The following is a 22,576-nucleotide window of genomic DNA, read 5'->3' on the forward strand; positions in this document are numbered from 1 at the left end:
AGAAGAAGAAGAAGAAGAAGAAGAAGAAGACACATGAATGTCAGATTCTTTTCTTGATGCTCTATGCCTTGTTGAAATGGCATTCCTGTGTCATCTGCTTCTCAAGGAATATAGCAAGCGTGTTAGCACTTACGAGATTCCAGCCTTCATTCCACTCTTTACCAAACCTTCCCTGTCCACAATCTACATGACCAAATCCACTGTGCCTTGGAGACAGCGATCTCATCTTGGAGGAAACCCTTTGCTGTATGCTCCTGCCAACACCCATCTTTGCTGGTGATGACAAGCATCCAGGGAGCGCCGTGGGGGAGGGGAGTAAATTGGATTCACGTTCTTTGTGTTTGGTTCTGAAAGAAAGATTTACAAACCTAAAGGAGACAGCCTGGCTCCCAGGCCTAGAAGAAATGAGGATAACCTGGTTGGAAGGGTGAGCTTATAGGTACTGCTTGCTGTTCTGTGGGCCAGCTGTTCTGACAGGTCTGGCAGCTCGCTGAGAGAATGGAATCGATCTCTATCCCAGACATACTAGCCACAATCTTCCTGGGCTTTTACTATCAGATTCCCTAGGTCAGTTAAATGAACATTAAACCTTGAAATGAAGCCTAACAGTGAGGTGTGTGAGTAAGAGAATGCTGAAGAATCGTGAAAATTATTATTAAGGTTTCGTTTGTGTTCATGTGGATCTGTGGATCTGTATTCATCAAGCAGGTGCCGATACCCAGAGAGGCCAGAAGAGGACATTGGTTCTCCAAAAGCTGGCCAATGTGGGTGCTGGGAACCGACCTCCTGTTCTCTTGGAGGTCGGTTCCCAGAGTCTCTGACCCTGAGAAAGATATTTTTAAATGATAAGACTAGATGAAACTCAAACGAGATCTTAACGAATGTGAAGAGGGAACCAACCCCCTGAGCTCAATCCACTTAAGTATTTCTCCAAAGAAAATACATATTTACCTTTGTACCTGTCTGAAAGGATAGAGCAGCAGGCACCCACCACGACTCATCCAAGGTACTCACGGACCACATATGTCCCCTGGTAGCAATGGCCGAGGTGTCAGTCCTGTCTCCAGGCTCTCTGGTGGGTCGTTTTAGCAAGGCCCATGTTCTAGTCTCATTATACCTCATATAGACAGAAATGAACACTACTTTGTGATCTGATAAGGCGCTGATCCAATTTCAAGCTCCTTACTGGTTTGGACAAGCTGTGGGTGGCTTCATCTTTCCCTAAACTTTGTTCTTATGATTGTATTCAGAGCAAATAAGAAAAGTCAGAGTGTTAAACATCATTGGTAGACTCCTGGTAGCTTAGTTCCTGTGCCCATCCTTCCTCTGTGCACTCAACCTCCTTACCTTTGACCTTTGCACCCTTCTCTCCTCTTTCCCTTCCTCTCACCCTCCTCCCACCCTCCCATTCTTCTTCCCCCTCCCCACACCTCATCCCTTCTCTCCTTCTCCATCTATCTCTTCCTTCTTTATTTCCTCCCTTCTTGCCTTTTAATCACTTCTAGGCCATCACCAGTGTGCTTCACAAATACCTTTGTTCTAACCATTGCACAGGAAGCATAATGTAAGAAAGTCCCACGTATGTTCTTCTGGATTGACAGGTATGCCCAGAGACCCCGACCACTATGGTTTTCCCCAAATATAATGAGATGAGGGATTAAGGAATGCCAAAGGGTCAGGATCGAGGGATAGAATATCCGTTTTCCGAAACCACTGTAGGAGATTTAAATAGAGCCAATCTTTGTGTCTGACCCTGTGTCCATTCAAAGGCAACCATGGGTCTTCTCTTTTGAAAATCTACTGGTGGAAATTCCCTGCGTCCTAGCCAGCAGTGAGGAATGCCTGTCAAGGCGGGATTACCGATGCCTTGAAGCCAGACTGTATAAAGCTGCCTGTGTAAGACAAAGCAAAACCAAGCTCAACTTCTCTTTTCTGTAGAGAGCGTGTGTCTTGAGAACCGGTGGGGTCTGATAGTAAGTGTACTAAATTGCAAATTAGAGACTTAAAAAGCTAGCTAGACTCTGCCACGGTACTGCCACGTGAAGTCTGGGGATGTGGTTCAGTGTTGGAATACTTTCCTATCACGCACAGCATTGGGGGTGGGGGAATCCCAGATTCCTCATTTCTTCATCTGTACAATAACAAATTCTATCTTACAAGTCTCTTCAACTCCAGCGTCCTTTGTTATAAGGAAATCATTTTGAAGAGAAGACCTAAGTGGGGTTTAAATGAAATAGATGAAAAGGGAAAGGAAAAGGGCGAAATACTTGCAAATTGCTTGGTTGAATGAATACCCAGCTCTTGCCTAAGAACAACCGAGAGCGGTTGAACTGAGGAATTCCTGCCAGGTTTGTGGTCTCTGGTCCTGTATGAGGAGGAAGCCACGTCTCCTCCCCGACAGGTTAGAACCTTGCCTAGTAACTCTGCTGGATCTCAGCTGTGATCTGGGGTGCCTGGGGAATGGGCTGTAAATGGTGTAGATTGTTAAGAGACACCACTGTCGGGACCAGTGTTGCCTGCTGTCTCACAAAGGCCACATGCATGACAACAATCCCCCAGCAGGAACTTGTGCTGTTCTGTGCTTCCTTGGCAAAGCAGAGGGGAGAGCATTGCTGGCCTCAGCTAGGATTCCCTCCAGTCAGCCTCACAGTTTGATAGAAGCACTCGCATCGCTTGAATCTCAGAGGACTGAGAACTTAAGGGGAAGGACACGCGTCTTCCTGTGCTGTCTGCCGGTACAATTGTATTAGGGATATTATCAGCAACACGGAGGCCAAAATCCCTTTCCCACTTGCTGCTCTTTCTGTGGAGCCTGAGCAGAGCCTGAAGTTCAAAGGTCACACTTCTTCACAAGGCTGCTCAGTGGCAAGTGGCTTTCGTTCACACAGAGCAGTGCCCTGTGGCATTTCACGGTCTTTGGCGTACTCTCTGTTGGCAGGGCAAAAAAAAAAAAAAAAAAAAAAAAACGGCTGTAATTCTTTCCACAGCTGCAGAAGAGCCTGTGCGTGTCACGTCACCAGGACTAGTGGCAGTCACAAGGCCACAGTACCAAACAAGTCTGCGTTCAGTTACATTAGGACTCAGAAATTCAAGATGATCAAATTTCCTATGCTCACATAAAATTATCTTATTGATAGAAAAGTACAAATTAAATGTTTGCGGCACTGCGTGAAGTGTGCATCGTGCTTACTGAGTTCATCTGATGGTGGTTTATTTGGCTAGAACGCGCGGTCCTGTCCAAGTGCCAGGCAATCGCTATTTAATAAGCAGAAAAAAATGGAGCTCATAAATGTTTGTGGAGGACTGGAATGTTCTACGCCAAGATGAAATTTCAGTGATGTATTATTTAAAAATTATAACAACACTTTGGAATTTGAAATGTCTGATTACTGTGGACAATCAAGCCATATACAAGCAGCCTCTGTTCTAGCAAATTCAGCGGCTTCAGTCTACCCACTGCACACAGAGTTCAAACCCAACACAAACAAAGTTTTCCACAGGCGACACACGTCCGTCAACCGTGGGGCTTCCACGAGAGTTCGTGTTTCTGAAGCACTGGGCAAAGGCTGGCAAAGAAAGCACGCAGGAAAGAGGAGTGGGAGGCCTGGAGATCCACAGCCAGAGGTTGCTGTCAGCAAGCTGCCGGGGTAGGATGTCAGAGCTGTGATAATGTGTGCTCTCTCGGGACAGGCCGGAAACAGAGCCTCTAAGCACGTCCCATTACTCAAATGCATGAAAGTCCTGAGTGGAGCAGCTGCGCTTTTTCAAAGCGTTTACCCCTCAGTTACTCTGGATAAAGTGACATGGTCTAAAGTTAATTGTAGGTTGCTTTTAAATACAGTGTGAGGGCTCCCCACTTTATGAGCTGCCTCTTCTTTCCTGAAAGGATAAAAGTACCAGGAGTGTGTGTGTGTGTGTGTATGTGTGTGCGTGTTAGGTGAATATGTGTGTGAGTGTGGGGTAGATGAGTGTGTGTGTGTGTGTGTGGTAAGTGAATTTGTGTGCATGTGTGTGTTAGGTGAATATGTGTGTGAGTGTGGGGTAGATGAATGTGTGTCTGTGTGTGTATGTGTGTGTGTGGTAAGTGAATATGTGTGTGTGTGTGTTAGGTGGATTTGTGTGCATGTGAGTATGGGGTAGATGAATGTGTGTATGTGTGTGTGTGGTAGGTAAATATGTGTGTGTATGTGAGAGTAGGGTAGGGAAATATGTGTGTGTGAGTTGTATGTGTGTGTAGATGTGTGTGGGGTAAGGGAATGTCTATGAATATGTGTGAGTGTGTATATGAGTGTGGCATAGGTAAATGTGTGTGTTTAAGTGTATGTATGTATTTGTGGGATAAGGAAATGTCTGTGAGTATGTGTGTGTGTGTGAAAGTATACTTAGGTGATTGTGTGTGTGTTTAGGTGCAGGTGTGTGGTGAGTGTGTATATGAGTGTGTGGATGTTGTTATAGATGCATTGGTGTGTAGACATATGTTCATATATATAATACATAAACATGTATGAGGATCTCCAAAGGTTCTCATATGACCCATATACCTCTCCCAGGAATATACCCAAAGGGCTCTATGTCCTGTGACAGAGACACGTGTTTATCTACATCTATCGCTGATCTATTGACAAATGCAAAGAGCTAAAGTCATTGGAGATCCCTATCCACAGAAGAATAATGTACTGCGTGTATAAAATGAAATTACATTCAGCCATAAAATATGGAATTTTCGGATGAATGGCTGGGCCTAGACAATATCATAATGAGTCAGCCTAGGCTCTAGAAGACAAACATTTCGTGTCTCTACCCGATGTGGAGTCTTATCTTCTAATTTGTGTGCATTTGTCCTTACGTGACAGTGAGCACATGTGCACACAGGGAAGGTGGGGGAGGAAGGGAAGGGGACAGAAGGGAGAGGCATGGGCAAGGTAGTAGATAGGGGTAACACTCCAGCGTAGGGGAGGATAGTGGGGAGAGAAATACTTAAGCAGGGATGGGTAGGGGGAGATAAGTGGAGAGATCAGACTTTTAATAAACATGAGTAAAACTGCATGGAGGGAACATGCTACACTGTAAGACAGATTTCAAAATGGATATATATCCAGAAGAGGGATTTCTAAATTATGTGGTAGATCTATTTTCACTTGTATTTGCGTGGTTTTAAAGGTTTATCTGTTTTCATTTTATGCTCGTGCACCACCTGAGCAGTCTCCATGGAGACCACCACCTGAGCAGTCTCCATGGAGACCACCACCTGAGCAGTCTCCATGGAGACCACCACCTGAGCAGTCTCCATGGAGACCACCACCTGAGCAGTCTCCATGGAGACCACCACCTGAGCAGTCTCCATGGAGACCACCACCTGAGCAGTCTCCATGGAGACCACCACCTGAGCAGTCTCCATGGAGACCACCACCTGAGCAGTCTCCATGGAGACCAGAAGAGGGCATCAGACCCCCTAGAACTGTTGTCAGTGGCCAGGTGGGTGCTGGGAATCGAACCCAGGTCCTCTGGAAGAGCAGAGAGTGTTCTGCCCTGTGGAACCATCACTTCAGACACTTGGTTTTGGTTTTATATTTTTAAGGGGTTTCCACACTAGCACTCAGTCTGGTTACACTAATTTGCACTCCCACCACGGTGGACAGGTGTCCCTTTTGCTCCCTCTCCTGACTAACATCTGTAAGCGTTTGTCCTCTTCTTAGTAATATTCCTTCTAATAGCTACAAGATAATATTTTACTATGACTTTAGTTGTTGATTCCTTGAAGATTAGGGATGCTGGGTGCATCTGATGGATGCATAGACCATGTGGGTGTATCAGGTCCCAGGACCCTGGTTGAATGGTTTATTAACTTCTGCACTCTTGAGCTGAACTCCTTATGTGCTTGAAACACTACACCCTTGCTAATAATGTTTCTCATGCTCTGACATTTGTCTCTTCATTCTGTTGGTTGTTTCTTTTGCTATACAAAAGCTTTTCCATGTGGTACAACCCCATTTGTCAATTCTGGGGATTTTCTCTCTGTTTTCTTATATCTAGTAAGTCTCACAGAGCCAGGCCATTGTTTAAGTTTTTATTCTGTTTAGGTTGCTTTCTTAATATGACATGAGTGTATTCATTCATCTTTCTGCATCTGAATATTTAGTTTAGTTTCCTTGGTACTATATATTGAACACACTTGCTTCTTGTGTTGTGTGTTCTTGGCAAGTGTGTAAGTAATAAATTGACCACATATGCACAAGTTTATTTCTAGTTTTTTTTAAATCTGTTCCATTGGTCTGTATGTGTCTTAGTTAGGGTTTTTACTGCTGTGAACAGATACCATGACCAAGGCAAGTCTTATAAAGGATAGCATATATTTGGGGCTAGCTTACAGGTTCAGAGGTTCAGTCCAGTATCAAGGCAGAAACACAGTACCATCCAGGCAGGCAGGGTGCAGGCAGAGCTGAGAGTTCTACATCTCATCTGAGGCTGCTAGTGGAAGACTGACTTTCAGGTATACCTACTCCAACATGGCCACACCTCCAAGTAATGCCACTCCCTGGGCCAAGCATACTCAAACCATGACAGTGTGTCTTTTTAAAAATGCCAGTATGATGTGATTGTGATGAGTGTAGTTTTGTGATGTATCAAGGGTCAGCTAGTTTGATACCACGAGTTTTATTCCTGTTACTAATGTCTTTTGGGAGTTTCAGGGTCATTGTGTCTACTATAATTTTAAAAAACACTTTTTGAATCTTATCAGACAGTGTATCAGATATTTTGGTAACTGAACAGTGACATTTTAGTAATACTATTTTCTCTAATTCATGAACGTTGTATGACTTTAATTATATCTTTAGTTTTAAGACTATATTATATAGTCTTTGTTACCTTATCAGCAACATTTATTACTCAGTATTTTATCATTGTCTATATTTACTATAAACGACACTATTTTCTTCATTACATTTTGGCTTGGTCACGATTGGTGTGCGAAGATGTTCCCTATTTTGTACATTAATTTTTTACAGCATGAGCTTTATAGCATGACGGAAGTCATTTTTGTTACTATTTGTATTTTGGTTGTATTTGGTAGAATCTTCATGATTTCTTACATATAAAAGCCATGATATTTGCAAACAGAGACGAGTTAACTTCTTCATTCCTGGTGTCTTTCCCTTTAAGAACTTGCTCTGGCTGTTAGTAAATTCCCGAGTTGCTTTGATGAGGTGAGCATAGGTAACCTTATCTTTTCCCAGGTCCTGGAGGAAAATCTTTCAGCTCTTTCTACTGAAAACAATATGAGTGCCAGACTTCCCATATATGGTCATATATGGTCTCATTTCTATCGGGGTACGTATTTCCTATGTGAAGTATGTGGGGTTACTTTTAAACACCTTTGAGTTTCATCAGATTGTTTTCTGCATTTTTCTGAAGTGTCCACATGACTTTTACCTATTTTTATGAATGAGAAGCTCCTCACGTAGGTTTGCAGATGTTCGGGAAGCCATGCTCTGTTGAGACAGGTCCTATTTGATCCTGATGGGTGGCCTCTCAGCACCCCACTGGGTTCAGTTTGCTAATGTACTAATGAGATTGTTTTCATCTGGGGTCAGCAGGACCACTGGCTGACAGGTTTTCTTTTATTGTGATGTTCTCATCTCATTTTCTTTTTTTTTTTTTTGTTTTTATTTTTTGGTTCTTTTTTTCAGAGCTGGGGACCGAACCCAGGGCCTTGCGCTTCCTAGGCAAGCGCTCTACCACTGAGCTAAATCCCCAACCCTCATTTTCTTACCAAGATATTTATGGCCGCATCAAACATGCTTGGCGGTTTTCCTAATCTTTAAGGTTTTGGGTAAGAAACTATGAAGGATGGGTTTTACAGGTTTAGTAGAATTGGACAGAAAAATCTGGGCAGAGGTAGTAAACTAGGGATTTGGAAGAACCAATGAAACAAAGCATTGGTTCTTTAAAAATAAACAAAATTAAGGGGTTCTGAGGGAAGGGAAAAGCTATCAATGCCTAGACCATCTACTGATTTGATCAATGAGTGAATCTCTGTGCTCATCACAGATCCGTCCAAATGTTTCTCTTCACAGTTGACAACAAAGCTAATGTCTAAGGAAAATCACCTTGTGCTCCTGCTGGGTACAGAGCAATGGCAATGGTGAACACACATCTGTGTCCTCCTCCTCTTCCTCCTCCTCCTCCTTCTCCTCCTCCTTCTCCTCCTTCTCCTCCTCTTCCTCCTCTTCCTCCTCATTCTTTTGGCATAGCTATGTCAAAGGATAAACAGTGCAAATAAAATTTGCAAAGGTTACCATTTGTCCTATCTGGCATAGACACTGCAACTGTTGCATTTTCTAGAATTTCCCTAAGTGGAATGTGAAGTATTCTGCTTCCCAGTGTTTTCCCATTACAGCATAATAACACTGCCATCCCTATGTGAGTGCTTGCATTAATGTGACCCCTCTTTGGTACCCACCAATCCCCTTTGCGTGGCTCTGTAACAACCTGTGGTGCCTTCTACCTCTGACGGGAACTTGAGTTGTTCTACGCCATTTTACAACCGTGTCAGATGAAAACAGAATCTTCGTTGCTACGTCGCCTTGCCAGAGCTTACAGTGGCCAATTTGAAACCTCTAACGTGTCCTAGAAAGGAAAGTGCAGTATCTCACTGCGCATCTTCCAAACTGCTGGGGTTCTGGCTCAAACTCTTGATCTTGGGAAAGACCCAATTGTCTTTGATGTGGTCCCCAAGAATGGAGCTAGGGAAGTGTGTTTATTTTACTTGAAATGTTTCTGGCTACTTAATGGACAGCAGCACCTTAGAACATAAAGAATGACATGTAGACATTTGTAAAAGTACATGTGACCGTGTAAAAGTACATATATGTACACGTCTTCTAGTCTTTTTACCACAGACATGTTTGTGGTGGAAATGATACATGCCACTCACTCATCTCTGATTCTGGTAGGTGGAAGCTGCACTATAGCCTGACGTGCTGTGTGAATAGCAGGGACCTTCACTCACTAGTTCTGTGCAAGCACACTCCAATGTTCCCCAACAGAGCCCCAGGGCAGCCTCTGACAATCAACCAGCCCAGAAACAGGAGGGGGGTTGTATTTACCCTCCTTGCTTTACCTTCATGGTAAATATTTCCCAGAAAATTATATCTGCCGAATTTATTTTATTCTAAAAATAAATTCACATTCCCAGAACAGCTGGAGAAGGCAATGAAACACTGTGTCCAGTAATGCCCATTCTAGATCTTTCCCAGTTGACTAGACGCTGTCTCCTGAGCATATAGCTAAACAAAAGTGTACATTTGGAGGAAAACAAAGATTCCTTTTTGAGGGGGGAAAAAGTCTCTTTCTTGTCTGCTTCTTATTTTTAAAAAAAGTGCAGATCTGGAAGCAATTTAGCAAATCTATCGCATGTAAATTATAATTAACTTTGGAGAGAAATTGTTTTTTTTTAAAGAGGTAGATAAAGTCAAGGCCGGGGAAATTGTGTTCAAATCTTAAATGCCAAGTTAAGTGAGGCAGAAACAGACCCTCTAGCACTGCCAGCTCTCTGTCCGTGCTAGGCCGTTTAAAGGGCTGCTGCTGTCCAAAAACATTGTGTCGCTATTTTACAGTAACGAAACCTTACACATTTATGATTTGATTACCCGGAGCTTTTCTGAATGTAATTATTTGAATGCATTCTCCAGCCACAGAGAACTGAGCGGAAGTGGACTCGTACACCGCACACACTGAGCCCACAAAAAGCACTGTTCAGTGAACAAGAGCATCCAGGGAGTGAAAGCAACGGCTTGGGGAAACAGTGAAAGCCCTGACGCAGAGAAAGATGGTCCTTTGCAGTGTGTATCCTCCTGCCGTTACATCCTCCTGCTTTGAGGAGTGAACAACCCAGCATCTCTCCAGCTCATGGATGCTGGAGGAATGTCAGCGAGATGAAAGAGAAGTCTGAACTCAAACCTAAAAATAAAAACAGAAGTTGAACCTTCCTGCGTGTCAAGCAATCGGGGACTCTCCGCTGGTCCTCGGGGATGGAGATGAGAAAGCCTGCTCGTGCAGAAAAACAAACCCGTTGGCCAGTGAGCCAGGTGACCGATGACTGTCAAATTGTTGGAAAGTGACCACAGCATTCAGATGAATATGATCTTGGCCAAGCCTTTGATTACACCCTCTTTTCTGTCAGCCTCGTGATTTCATAGGTCTACAACCTAGTCAGGAGGACAGTTGCAGGTCAGCGGGAATTCTTTTCTCCACTTCTGGCCCCCAAGCCATTTATTTCTCTTATCATTACCCCAGGAGGTCGAGTCTCCCTTGCCACTCCTCCTTCGGTGCCCTGTTTACCTCAATTGAACTCCTGGCGCTGTTTTCCAGGAGCTGAGAAAGGGTTGTGAAGGGACCGAATGCACCCATATTCCCATGCCTTTCACGGACACTCAACCTAAGACGAGCTGTCCTCCATGCTTCCCACATTGCCCCTTTTCCTACACCCCGAGTCACCAAATCACCAATCATGACAGCCAGTGTTACAACACGAATGGAATATTCCCCACCGCCTCACCATGTCTTCTCTCCATTCTGCCCCCAGCTCAGAGAACCTGTCTGTGCAGGCGACGTCAACAGCTCCTTTCCCTCTGACCTCCAGGTGGACTTGTCAGTGGGAAGTCTCATAGGAGGACAGAAGAATGAAGGTATCTCTCCAGCTTCCTGCCTGCATCCTGCCGTGCCATGGTTTGACCCCAGCTGTTGTTCGTGTCACAACCACAGACCCGTGGAAGATGTCAGAAAAGCCCCTTCTGCAAGCCTATCTGCCCTCTCCCTATCCCTTCATCTGTTGTATTACTGAAGAGGCCATGGTTTCCTTGAAGCTATTTGATTGATTTCGATCTTCAACATCATTGGCTTCCAATAGAATCAGATGATGTGAAGGGCCCTCTTCCTCGTGGCATCATCTCTGGGCATCCTTTCATTTCTTGGATTATATAGCTCTGTTTGTTTTTCATGACAGGGTTTCTCTGTGTGGCCCTGGCTATCCTAGAACTCCCTCTGTACACCAGGCCAGTCTCAAAATCAGAGATCCTCCAGTCCCTGCCTCCCGAGTGCTGGGATTAAGGTGTGGGCCACTATGCCCAGCTGGTAACTCTTTTTTAAAAGATGTATTCATTATATATACACGCACAGTATCTGTCCTCAGACACACCAGAAGAGGGCATCAGATCCCATTACAGATGGTTGTGAGCCATCATGGGGTTGCTGGGACTTGAACCCAGGAGCTCTGGAAGAGCAGCCAGTGCTCTTAACCTCTGAGCCATCTCTCCAGCCCCCTCTTGACTGACAGCTCTCATTCAGCTTTGACCATTTCTTTTTCAGGTGTTTTGGTGGGTCTCTTTTCTCACGCCGGTCATGTTTTCTTTATGTTTCTCTTGAAACCTTGATCTCATACCCTAGCGTCAATGCCACCACAATACAAAGTTGGGTATGACGTAGCTACTCAGCCCATACTTAGTACCTAATTCGTGAATGTACATGCTCATGACTACCACATTTCCATCTTTACCCTGGTCACTCTCCCTCTGTGTGGTGTGTGTGCTTCTTACTGCTTATTCTGCACTGTAACAGTCACACTTGGATGCATCGTCAAGCTCACCATGTGGAGAGTGGGATGGACTGCTCTGAGCCACAGATCGTGAGTCTTCTATTTAGAGAACCGGAAGCTTATTTACTTAACCTCTTTACATTTTTATTTTCATCTGTGTGTGTGTGTGTGTGTATGTATGAGTATGTATGTGTGAGTGTGTTTGAATGTGTGTATTTATGTGTGTGAGTGTATATGAGTGTGTGTGTGAGTATGTGTGTTTGAGTGTGTGTGAGTGTGTGTGAGTGTGTGAGAGTGTGTATGAGTGTGTGAGTGTGGGTGTGTGAGTGTGTGTGTGTTTGAGTGTGTGTGAGTGTGTGTGTGCGTGAGTGTGTGCATGAGTATGAGTGTATGTGTGAGTGTATGTGTGAGTGTATGTGTAAGTGTGTGTGTGAGTGTGGGTGTGTGAGTGTGTGTGTTTGAGCGTCTGTGAGTGTGTGTGTGTGCATGAGTGTGAAAGTGTGTGTGAGTGTGTGCGTGAGTGTGTACATGAGTGAGAGAGAGAGAGTGTGTGTGTGTGTGTGTGTGTGTGTGTGTGTGTGTGTGTTCCTGCCTTAGTTCTCCCTACCATGTGATTTTCAAGGACCGTGCCCAGAGCCTCCATCTCAGAGGTAGGTTTCTTTTCCTGCAGACCCATCCTACAGACCCATCAGTTCTTGCTATTCTTCACTATCCCTGAACTTGTCATTAGTTAAGTTCATATATTAAAGTTGTACTTCTTAATGTTCTAAAATATCTTATTTGTAAATCGAGTAATTAAGCGTGGACAGAAATAGCCAAGTTCAAATGGGGTCATTAAACTCGGTTCTAAAAACTGTGAACGGCATCCTCAGGTGTGGGGAGATTTAGACACATGCTGGAGTGAAGTTAACCTGAATAGAGATCTCTGGAAGCCATCTTCAAGTCAAGAAGACAGGCCCGAAGTAGACCCTCCTCCGCAAAAGCCTCAGAAAGAACCAACTTTGCCAACATTAACTTTGGACCTATCGTCTCTGGCAAGGCTTCCTCGCTGCAGCCCTCACAGAATAACAGGAATTGTGACTCCACAATAATTCTCCAGATCTTTTTCTGTCCCCAACGGGGCCATTCCATTAAAGAATTACTTGACTCTCTCACCTAGAGGCTTGCAAACTTGCAAGGGACCTGACATTGATGCTCTGTTATCATTAAATTCAATTCTCCTAATGTCATTTCCATTTGGTGAGCCAGGCTGCTGCTGAATGACTGGTATTACACTTCCCCTTCAGTACTCTGAATAGCGAGTCAAATCTCTAAAGAGCCATGCACCTCCGAACTCAATCACTGGTCTCGTGCTAATATTACAGCACAGCACTGTGGGCACTGTAATTAATTAGATAACTTTGTCAGAGAATAGCAGTGAAGTGCAGAAGTGCTGGGCGTTTGTCTTCACATCTGCTCTGTGGCATGCTCGTTCTTAAGAACTCACAATTCAGTGCGATATGCAGAAAACCATGACACACATCGAATGACTTCCCAATCACCTTCGAAATCCTCATGACAACCTCAGAGGGGGATTCCATCTGCTAGGGTTAGAGGTTTACATCAGAGTTTAGGGTGTTTTTAATAGGCCACTATAAGCAGCAACTCTGTAGCACTTTCCTAATGTCTACGCTAAAGATCTTTTTTCATGGAAGACAACTGACGGGAGTGCGTAGCCCACACATCTCAGTCTGAGAATCTGCAAAAGAAATCTAAACCCTAAGTCAAGAACACCCAACGCTAAGTTCTGCCCATATTTCACAGAGAGAAAGCTATTCGTTGGTGGTTACTTTCCTCACTTTCCTCACTGCAGAGGGAAGACCTGGCCCTGTTTTCCCTGAGAGTGACTAGAATTCGGCCCACTTTTGGGCAGACATATAATCTTTATAATATGACCAGGGCCAAATAGCACACATACATAGACTTGGTGTCTGAGTTTGACTGCCTAGAATTGACATTTGAATGAGACCTGAGAGAAGAAGCCCGATGACCATGTGGGCAAGGGTTGCTAAGAAACTGCGAGCATCTCACTGGCAATAGAAAACAGGTCAAAATGGGGGAGACTGAGAAGAAGGTGAAATAAGAAAACTAAGGGAAGTTAAAGATTTCATTGATAGTGCATATTCAAAATGGTTTCGGTAGGCTCCCATAATTAGAAAGATAAAGTATTCTGGATCAGAAACGGTATTTTTAGGGTTTAAGATTTATAAGTAATGAAAGAAGGCACCAAACCAAGGTAAAGACTTGGACATGAAATTCCAGCTCAAACAAAACTAGAATGACCCAGGTGACAGGATGGGGAAACGGGTGGACCTTCTGTCTGCCTTTGGAGAGGGTGGGACCTGCACTGTGTTGATGTTAGTGCGCATGGGCGGAGACTGGAGAGGAGGTATGGACGGGGATCTGGAGGCTTAGGGACCAATAGTTGCTAGTGAGGGTGGGGTACACGTTTAACAGGGTTGTGCCAAGTGTTTAAAACCTGGGATGTTAACGGTAAGGCAAGGAGCATGCCTTCCTTTGCCTTCCACGTGGGCACTTTCTCGGCAAGGGAAAGATGATTAGCGGGCGTAGCCTGGCTGAGGAAGTGAGGAGTTTGGCTGCAGACAGATCAGAGCCAAGATGCAGGTAAGATATTAGCAGGACTGTGAGAGTATAGCGGCATCGTCATGAGAAAAACAGTTATTTTTTTCTCATAAGACTGGAAAGTATCAGGAAAAGTCCTTGCTTGTTGATATTTTTACTCTCCTTTGCTGGGGTGTTTTAAAACTCCAGTCCTTGGATCTCTTGAAATGCCTGAGTGCATATAAAGAGTTTTAATAAAAACAAATCTCCGTCAACTGAGGAGCACTAAATCAGAAAGAGGACTAGAATTAGGAGGGGCCGGGAGCACTGGCGACCTGAGACCTGATGGGGTGGCTGAGTGCCTCATGCAGAAAAACCTCATGAGGGGAGTTTATGAACCATCGTACAGTTTTAATTGAAAATAGAGGATTTTGCACAATACATTCTGATCACAGTTCCCCTCCCCAGATCCACCTCCCTCCCACCCAAATCCACACCCTTTCTCCCTCTCTCTCACTAGAAAACAGGCAACTGAACAAACAAAATGAATATGGCAAACACAAGCAAATAAAAAACTCACAACAAAAGCACAAGGAACACAGATACGGGGACACGCACACTCACGCACACAGAAATCCCACAAAAACACAAAATCAGGAGCTCTCTGTATAAGCAAAAGACCTGTAAGGGTTTTTTTTCTTTTTTAAAAAAAAAAGCCCAAACAAAATAATATGAGACATACACCCTTCAAAAATACCACTGAGTTTGTCTTGTGTTCTCCATCTACTGCTGGGCGTGGAGCCTACCCTTAAATGTGGTCTACATCCCCAGTGAGCTTCTCTTGAAGAAAATTAATTTTCCTTTGTGAGCCACTGCCAATTAAAGATAGCTTTGGGGTTGGGGATGGTGGCTTGTGTCTACTTCATCCCTCGGCAACGGACTCCATCGATCTCAGAGCCGTGCAAGCAGTGTGCACAAGGCCGTGGTTTCTGTGAGCTCATATAGGCATCCCTCACACACATGAAGGCATTTTCTAGGAGAAAAATGAGACATCGGCTTCTCAGAAGGATCAGCCTGTCAGGCAGGCATCCTTTCTTGCAGACAGACATTGGTACGGAGAAGGGTTTTTGATAAGAGGCCTGAGATTTGAAACTGGCTGTCTGGTGAGGAGATTGGGAGCCAGCTGTCTTGCGAGGCAGATGGCTTACTAATGGGGAATTTTAAACAAACAGTCGTGCATGGTTCTCCAATTGCTTATTTCTGGGGTGGCGGGGGGGACGTTAAGACTTTCAGCCTGGAGTTCTGGACTTAATAATATTGAACTTCGAGAAATCTGCTTTAGATTTTAGGCAAAATTAGCAAATTAGGTTAAGGACATTAAGGAATAAAGTGTCTGTCTTATAAACTCTCTTTTATTTTAGTTATGTGCTAGACAAGTCAAAGCCTAAGTAAAAATGTAAAGAAAACTGGTTTCTAAGAGAATACTTTAAATTTTTTTCCCTGACTTCCAGAATAAAAAAAGTAAATTAATGACAGCGGTTTTTTAAATTGGCTCATGATCCATGCAAGTGACTAAGGGGGGACAGTTGACTAATGATCTCATAAGTTCTGTCTAGACAGGAAGCTCGGGGAAGCTCACCTGTGACTCCCCGAGCCCCAGATAAATCATGTCTGCGGGACGGTCCTGCTTACAGAGTAAAAGCTTGTCACTCACAGCATCCACAAGTACGAATGGAGAGACCAGGGGCGCTGAGAGGGGTCATCGCACTAAGCTCGCAAGTGCACTGACTCCAGAGGATCTGCTGTAGAGCTCCACCACGCCTTTGTGTTAGCACGGAGTGTGCGTTCAAGGGGCCTGAGGAAGGCTGACTGTGGGAATGCCAAAGTGTGGGCCATCTGTTAAGTTTCCACTCCATAAAGTCGCACTGCCTTCACTCATAAATCAATTCCAGGGGTCCGGGTTCTTTTCTTCTGCTTTTGCTTCTTTTTTCTTATGCCATTAATGCTACTGACATTTGAGGTTCTGTCTCTCCTAACTTAACCCTTGAGGATAACTGGGGTTAGAGCAGCACTCTGGCTGATCTGCTGTGTCTAAGCCAGGTGCTCGGTATAGCGCTTCTGAGTTACCTTGGTGACCGTGTGTCAGAAATGTCAAGCTTGTCACAGCAAAGATTCTGATTAAAATATCCTTCAGGTAATTAGAAATTCCATGCTTACCTTTAAGCTTTGGGTTTCTGCAGTGAGAAGATTTATTAATGAAATCCCATTGTCTCTTCCTAATACATATTGAAGAGCTGCATGTCTGACCCTCCTCGGGGCCCTGCCTTTGAACCACCCACACTCCCGAGGCAGTTCCATAACTCAGTCAACAAGCATGGTGCCGAGCAGACACTGGAAAAGATTAAGACGTATTTGGATACCATCATCACAAGGTCGTTTGCATTATACATTAAAAATGGCCAAGTTTGGGGTTGGGGATTTAGCAAGCGCAAGGCCCTGGGTTCAGTCCCCAGCTCCGAAAAATAGAAAAAAGAAAAAAAAATGGCCAAGTTTGGATCAGATGTAAACGGAAAGAGAAGAAGGACCAAATAGGAGAGGACGGACAGAGTAAAATTCTGAACAAAGACTCAAAATCCTTGGCCTCCGTTCTTGAAGTTTTGTCTCTTCACTTTAGAGTGGTTGCTTAAATGGGAAGGCTGCACAGGGCTTAGGAGTGTCCACACCATGTCTGCTCGAAATGAGCTTCCAAAGGTGAATGTGAAATGGACAAAACCCGGTTTCCATAATGCTAATGTAGTTATGTGCATACGTGCTTGGTTACTGGACTGTATGCCATTCATGGTACATAGGCCGCCCGGTTCCTTTCTGAGTGTATCTTTTCAGTCAATGAACTTCTGAATTGACAGATTCCCAAGAGCTAATGGAGACACAAACTCTCTCTCGCTCTCTTAGTCTTTACTGTAATGAACATATAGGATAGAGCTTGAAGTCTCAGGTTATAAAGAGGCTTGATTCTGTGAATGCATAACTACACAGCCAGACCGTGGTGCGCTCTCTCTCTCTCTCTCTCTCTCTCTCTCTCTCTCTCTCTCTCTCTCTCTCTCCCTTTTTCCTCTCTCTCCTCTTTTAGGCATCCATTTTACAGCAAAATTACTTGATCCTAATAATGTTCTAGTTTGGTTTGTTTTCTTATACTTAATTATTGACGCTGTGTGATGGTTTATATATGCTTGACCCAGGGAGGGGCCCTATTAGGAGGTGTGGCCTTGTTGGAGTAGGTGTGTCACTGGGGGTGTGTGGGTGTAAGACCTTCATCCTAGCTTCCTGGAAGTCAGTCTTCCACTAGCAATCTTCAGATGAGCTAGAACTCTCAGCTCCTCCTGCACCATGCCTGCCTGGATGCTGCCATGTTCCCACCTTCATGATGATGATCTGAGCCTCTGAACCTGTAAGCCAGCCCCAATGAAATGTTGTCCTTTATAAGACTTGCCTTGGTCATGGTGTCTGTTCACAGCAGTAAAACCCTAACTCAGACATGCTTTGTTTGTGTGTGCAGGCATCCGGGGAGAGAGAGACAGGCAGACAGAAAGAGAAGAGATGGTGTGCATGGAGGGAAAAGGACAGCTTGAGAAAATCGGTTCTCTTCTTCTACCAGTAGGTCCTGGGGACAACTCAGGGTGTCTGTCTTGGCCACTGTAGGGCGCCCTCCTGTGGTGAACAACGGTACTGCACACACGCGGGTTTTGCACCTGGCGTCAGTTGGCCGGGACGGTAATATGCTAATGAGGGATTCATGCTCCGCCAATCCCTGAAGGACAGTTAGCATAGCCTCACCCTGCTGTGTATATAAGGCGAGCGCTTTTGCCACTTGAGGTCCCCATATCAGCAAAGAGGTGGTCCTGCAATAAAGGCTGTTGAGAAGAATCCGACCGTGTTGCGTCTTCCTTGCTGGCCGAGGCGGGTGCGACATACTTACACGTTCAGTCCACAAGTGGATATCAAAACATGTCACGTGCATATACATATGTCACTCCCTATGTGTATATAATATATGTGTAATGTTATCATGAAGCATTGATAATATTAAATGGTGACTGTCAAGTATGAATCAATACCACTGTTCACCCTAAAAGAAGAACAGGAGAGCAAGAGTCTGTCGATGAGTTGTGGGTTCAATATTCCTTCTCCGGTTTCGTCAGAGCTCTCGGTGCCTTGTCGTGGGGAGCCGAGTCCAGAGAAGGCACACAAGGGGCACTGACCGCCCAATAACCCTTCCTTATCCTCAGAGAAAAATGAGACACATTCTTACATCCGCTGAATGTCCTGCGCTTACACTCCACAAGGTCCCATGGGACTTTCAGGACTGGTTCTGGACCTTTTAGATCTCCTATTAACCAGCACCCAAGCAAATGCCAACAAACACCTTCCACCTTGAACTCCACTCTTCTGCCAGTGGCCTGCAGTCCGCATACTCCCGTGAAGTTCTACTCCAGGTTATTTCCTGGCGTGTAATATTGGAACAGAAGTTAAGAATTGAACTATGCAGAAATATGTGGAAATGCTGATCTAGCCCATGAATCCGTAGGGGGTTAAAAAAAAAAACACAGAGTAAAACACAGAAAATAATTGGATGAACAACTCAAGTAATTTTATATTTCACAACACAGATCACCCATTTTCTCTTAGTGTTCAATATTAGTAATTCTTGAAAACATTTGGACGATGGGGCTGGAGCGATGGACCGGCAGTTAAGGACACCTGTTACTCTTTTTTTTGGTTCTTTTTTTTTTTGGAGCTGGGGACCGAACCCAGGGCCTGCCTTGCGCTTCCTAGGTAAGCGCTCTACCACTGAGCTAAATCCCCAGCCCCGACACCTGTTACTCTTGATGAGGACCTGGGTTGGATTCCCAGAACCCAAGTGGCAGCTCTCCATGGTATGAGACTCCAGTTCTAGGGGATTTCTTTTTGATCTTTATAGGCGCCAGATATGCATGTGGTGCACAGACACACAAAACAAAAATAAATAAATCTACAAAATAAATCCCCCCAGAAGAAAATATTTGGATAATATATCAAGAACAATAAGTAAGTAACTTTGTCTAAATTAACAGCAGCTGACTAGACCATTATACAAGAAACCCTGGTAAAGAGATGGACAATGTGTTCATAGAAAAATCATAAATCCTAGGAAAGCCTTTTCTCTGCCTCTGGAGCACTTCAGAAGAGAACTCAGAGAATCCCCCACTCAGTAAATCTCAGCAGTCAGAAAACTTGGAAATATCTTCCATTTGTTCCTTTTCTGACTATGTCTTATGCTCTGACACCCAGAAATCTGCTAATAATATACAGTCTTAAAGATAGTTAAATTGCAGTGAAGCAAAGCAAAGGGTCCCTTTCTTTTTTAAAAAAATATTTATTTATTTATTATATATAAGTACATTGTGGCTGTCTTCAGACACACCTGAAGAGGGCATCAGATTTCATTACAGATGGCTGTGAGCCACCATGTGGTTGCTGGGATTTGAACTCAGAACCTCTGGAAGAGCAGTCAGTGCTCTTAACCACGGAGCCATCTCTCCAGCCCCAAAGGGTCCCTTTCTAACTAAACTAACCGAAACATAAATTCCCCCCTGAAATTAAATTAAATTAAATAACCTTTCTAGAGTTAGTATATCAAGCTACCCTTACTCGCTCTAGAACTGTTAGCTCTGCCTGATTGCTTTACGAGTCGCCAGCACTCGCTTTTCTTTCTTCGTGTTTAGAAATTAATAACTTGGTCGGGAAGTTTTACATTCAGTCAAAGCTTCCTGTGAACTGCCCGTTAATTACTTAAGGGAATCATAAAAACAGCCTCCACTAAGACACAAACGACCAAATAGAATTTTCTAGGAATTCAGTTTTCGATACTGTTTTCAGTGGTATACACTTCCCCGTGAGTTGGTTAACTCTAAGGCATTCATGCTTATCATTAACTTATCATTGTACTCGTGTGTCAATCTCACAAACGTTCAAAGTCATTTCACCAAAGGTTTCTTGTATGTTTCCTGTAGCAGTTGGCACAGAGAGAACTCAAAGGAAAGCACATCGAGTTCACAGCGCTTAGAGGAAACATCAACATTTCATGTTCAGGTCATAAGGGATAAACTGCCTATTTGATGAAGAAATTGGCTTTGAAGATTTTGTCTTTTAAAAAAAAAGTAGGACTAATGGTTTAAGAATATAATATTGGGCGCACATGACTATGATTTTAAAAGTAGGATGAATTTTAAACTCTCAATTCATTTCGACTCTGTGGCTTTTTTTTTTTTTTTTTTGGTTCTTTTTTTCGGAGCTGGGGACCGAACCCAGGGCCTTGCGCTTCCTAGGTAAGCGCTCTACCACTGAGCTAAATCCCCAGCCCCGACTCTGTGGCTTTTTAAGAAATATGTATTTTTTTTAAGTTGCTCATGCATGTAGAATAAATTACACATTCTTCCAGGAAAGAGTGAGATATTGATTGTATGTTTTAACAAGGGTTTTGATTAAATACTGATTATTAGAAAACTGAAACTCTTGTACAAAGGCAAGAGTAATTATGTGTCAGCTTCTTTACTATGACCATAAGATAATATCTAACAGTAGTAATGAGTTATGCCTCATAGAAATACCACCTTACGGTGGTGGTCACACTTTACGATAGCATCCTCAAAGTCCAAACTTGACAACTGAAATCTTTAACCTAAGCAACTACGTTTAAAATATAGGTGCCCTGAGTTCTCAAATTACAGAGCTCGTTCAGACAACGGACTGCCACAGTTCACCTAATAAATGTCCCCCATTATGGAAATGAGATGGGGGAAGCAATTCGTGTCCTCCCCTCAAGGTTTCCCAAATGTTCCTTGATCATGTAGTTCATTTACTAACCAATTCTAGAGAGTAATTAAAGATGTTAAAACGAGAGCCCCACGATGACGTAGTAAAATATCCCATGCTAAAAAGATTATGTGGTTGGAGCTTGACAAATGTGAACTGACATCTGCTGGGCTCTTTTGTAGAAACGGATAAAGGGACTGGGTTCACCAAGGAGAAAAGAATCCTCACCAGGAAGCAGTGCGAGGGACAATCACAGTTTAAAAGGGAGTAAGGCCAAGCAAGCGGTCCACCACGGGGCAAGGCTCACAGAGATGAAAGGGGGAGCTTTCATTCATTTTGTGTAGACTGCGGCAGATAAGGAATCCCGTAGATCAAAGCCTCATGACATAATGGGAGACGACTGAGCACAATGCGGTCTTAAAACTTCTGGTCAAGAGTTTAATGTGCAAAAGTGAAACAGGCTGTCTGTGCTAGGCGGTCTTCAGTTCTGTTGTATAATGTTTTGTTATGGAGTAAGCACTAAGTGAAACCACGCACCTTCTTGACATCCTGTTTCTACCGCAGGGAGTTTACCTCACGTTACAAGGTCACGAAAACACCAGGCCAGGAAAGGTGACCTGGAGGGCAGGTCATCCAAGTTTTATGAGTGGTTTTTAATGCTGTTATCATCTTAACTCTAGAAATTTCAATGTTTACAGGCGATGATGATTCTGGAAACTATTCAGTAGTTGATTATGAAATGGTCAACTGAGCTGTGGAAGGTTCCAGACTTGTTTTCAAATGGTAGGCTAACGTCTTCATATTTCCTAAACCTTTGCAAGTCCATCCTTATGTGGATAACAGGGATATAGTAGTGTTGCCCAGGGGGGGGGGGGTTGCAATGCTGTTTTGTGGAGAGTCATGTGAATGTCCCTCGTAGTGGGGAAAGAAAGGGCTCACAGACCTCACAGACCTGGATGAAGGATAAACATCCTTAAAGAGGCAGAACTTCTTATTCTGAGGGCACTATCCACCATTACCTACCTGAAATGGCATTTACCTTTAGTGAGATACAATAAAAACCTTTTTTTCCTGTCTTGGTGAACCTTCTGAAAGGTTGTCTTACTTGGGTGAAGACCAAGCTGACTGCCCCAGAAATTGCAAAAATACAGGAGGCCCAACAGAACTGGAAAACATTGCGTGGTACCGGGGAAGAACTATTAGTACCTTGGAGAGGGACATGTCATCCGACTTTGTACTTGCCTCATGAAGGGACTGTAAACACTGCCACCTGGGGACCTGCTGCAGAATGCGATTCATAGCCGCTGGGGAACAGACCAGCAGTGACAAAAGCAGGAGTCTGCAGGAGGTGGGCAGGTGTTCCTCCCAAGGGTTTGCTTCATCTAAAAGGGGCTGTTTCATGGGTCCCTCCTATGAGACCAACTTTTCGGCATTAAAAAAAAAGTATTTTGCTCAGAATAAACTTCAGGACACTTTAAGAGAACTCAGGGCTCCAAATCTTCATTTGAAAAAAAAAAAGCTTTAGGGGTT

General features: G+C 44.0%; 1 long non-coding RNA gene across 1 annotated transcript; it reads left to right on the top strand.

Moving 5' to 3' along the window:
- The first annotated feature begins 3,397 nt into the window (after window positions 1-3,397).
- LOC148004945 (uncharacterized) lies at window positions 3,398-12,821 on the top strand. Its single transcript, XR_015626178.1, has 4 exons — window positions 3,398-3,647; window positions 7,236-7,329; window positions 9,693-10,230; window positions 10,586-12,821. It is a non-coding gene; the product is annotated as an uncharacterized LOC148004945 (long non-coding RNA).
- Window positions 12,822-22,576: the final 9,755 nt, after the last annotated feature.

Source organism: Rattus norvegicus, chromosome 7 (genome assembly GCF_021556685.1).
Source record: "Rattus norvegicus strain SHRSP/BbbUtx chromosome 7, alternate assembly SHRSP_T2T, whole genome shotgun sequence".
NCBI lineage: Eukaryota > Metazoa > Chordata > Mammalia > Rodentia > Muridae > Rattus > Rattus norvegicus.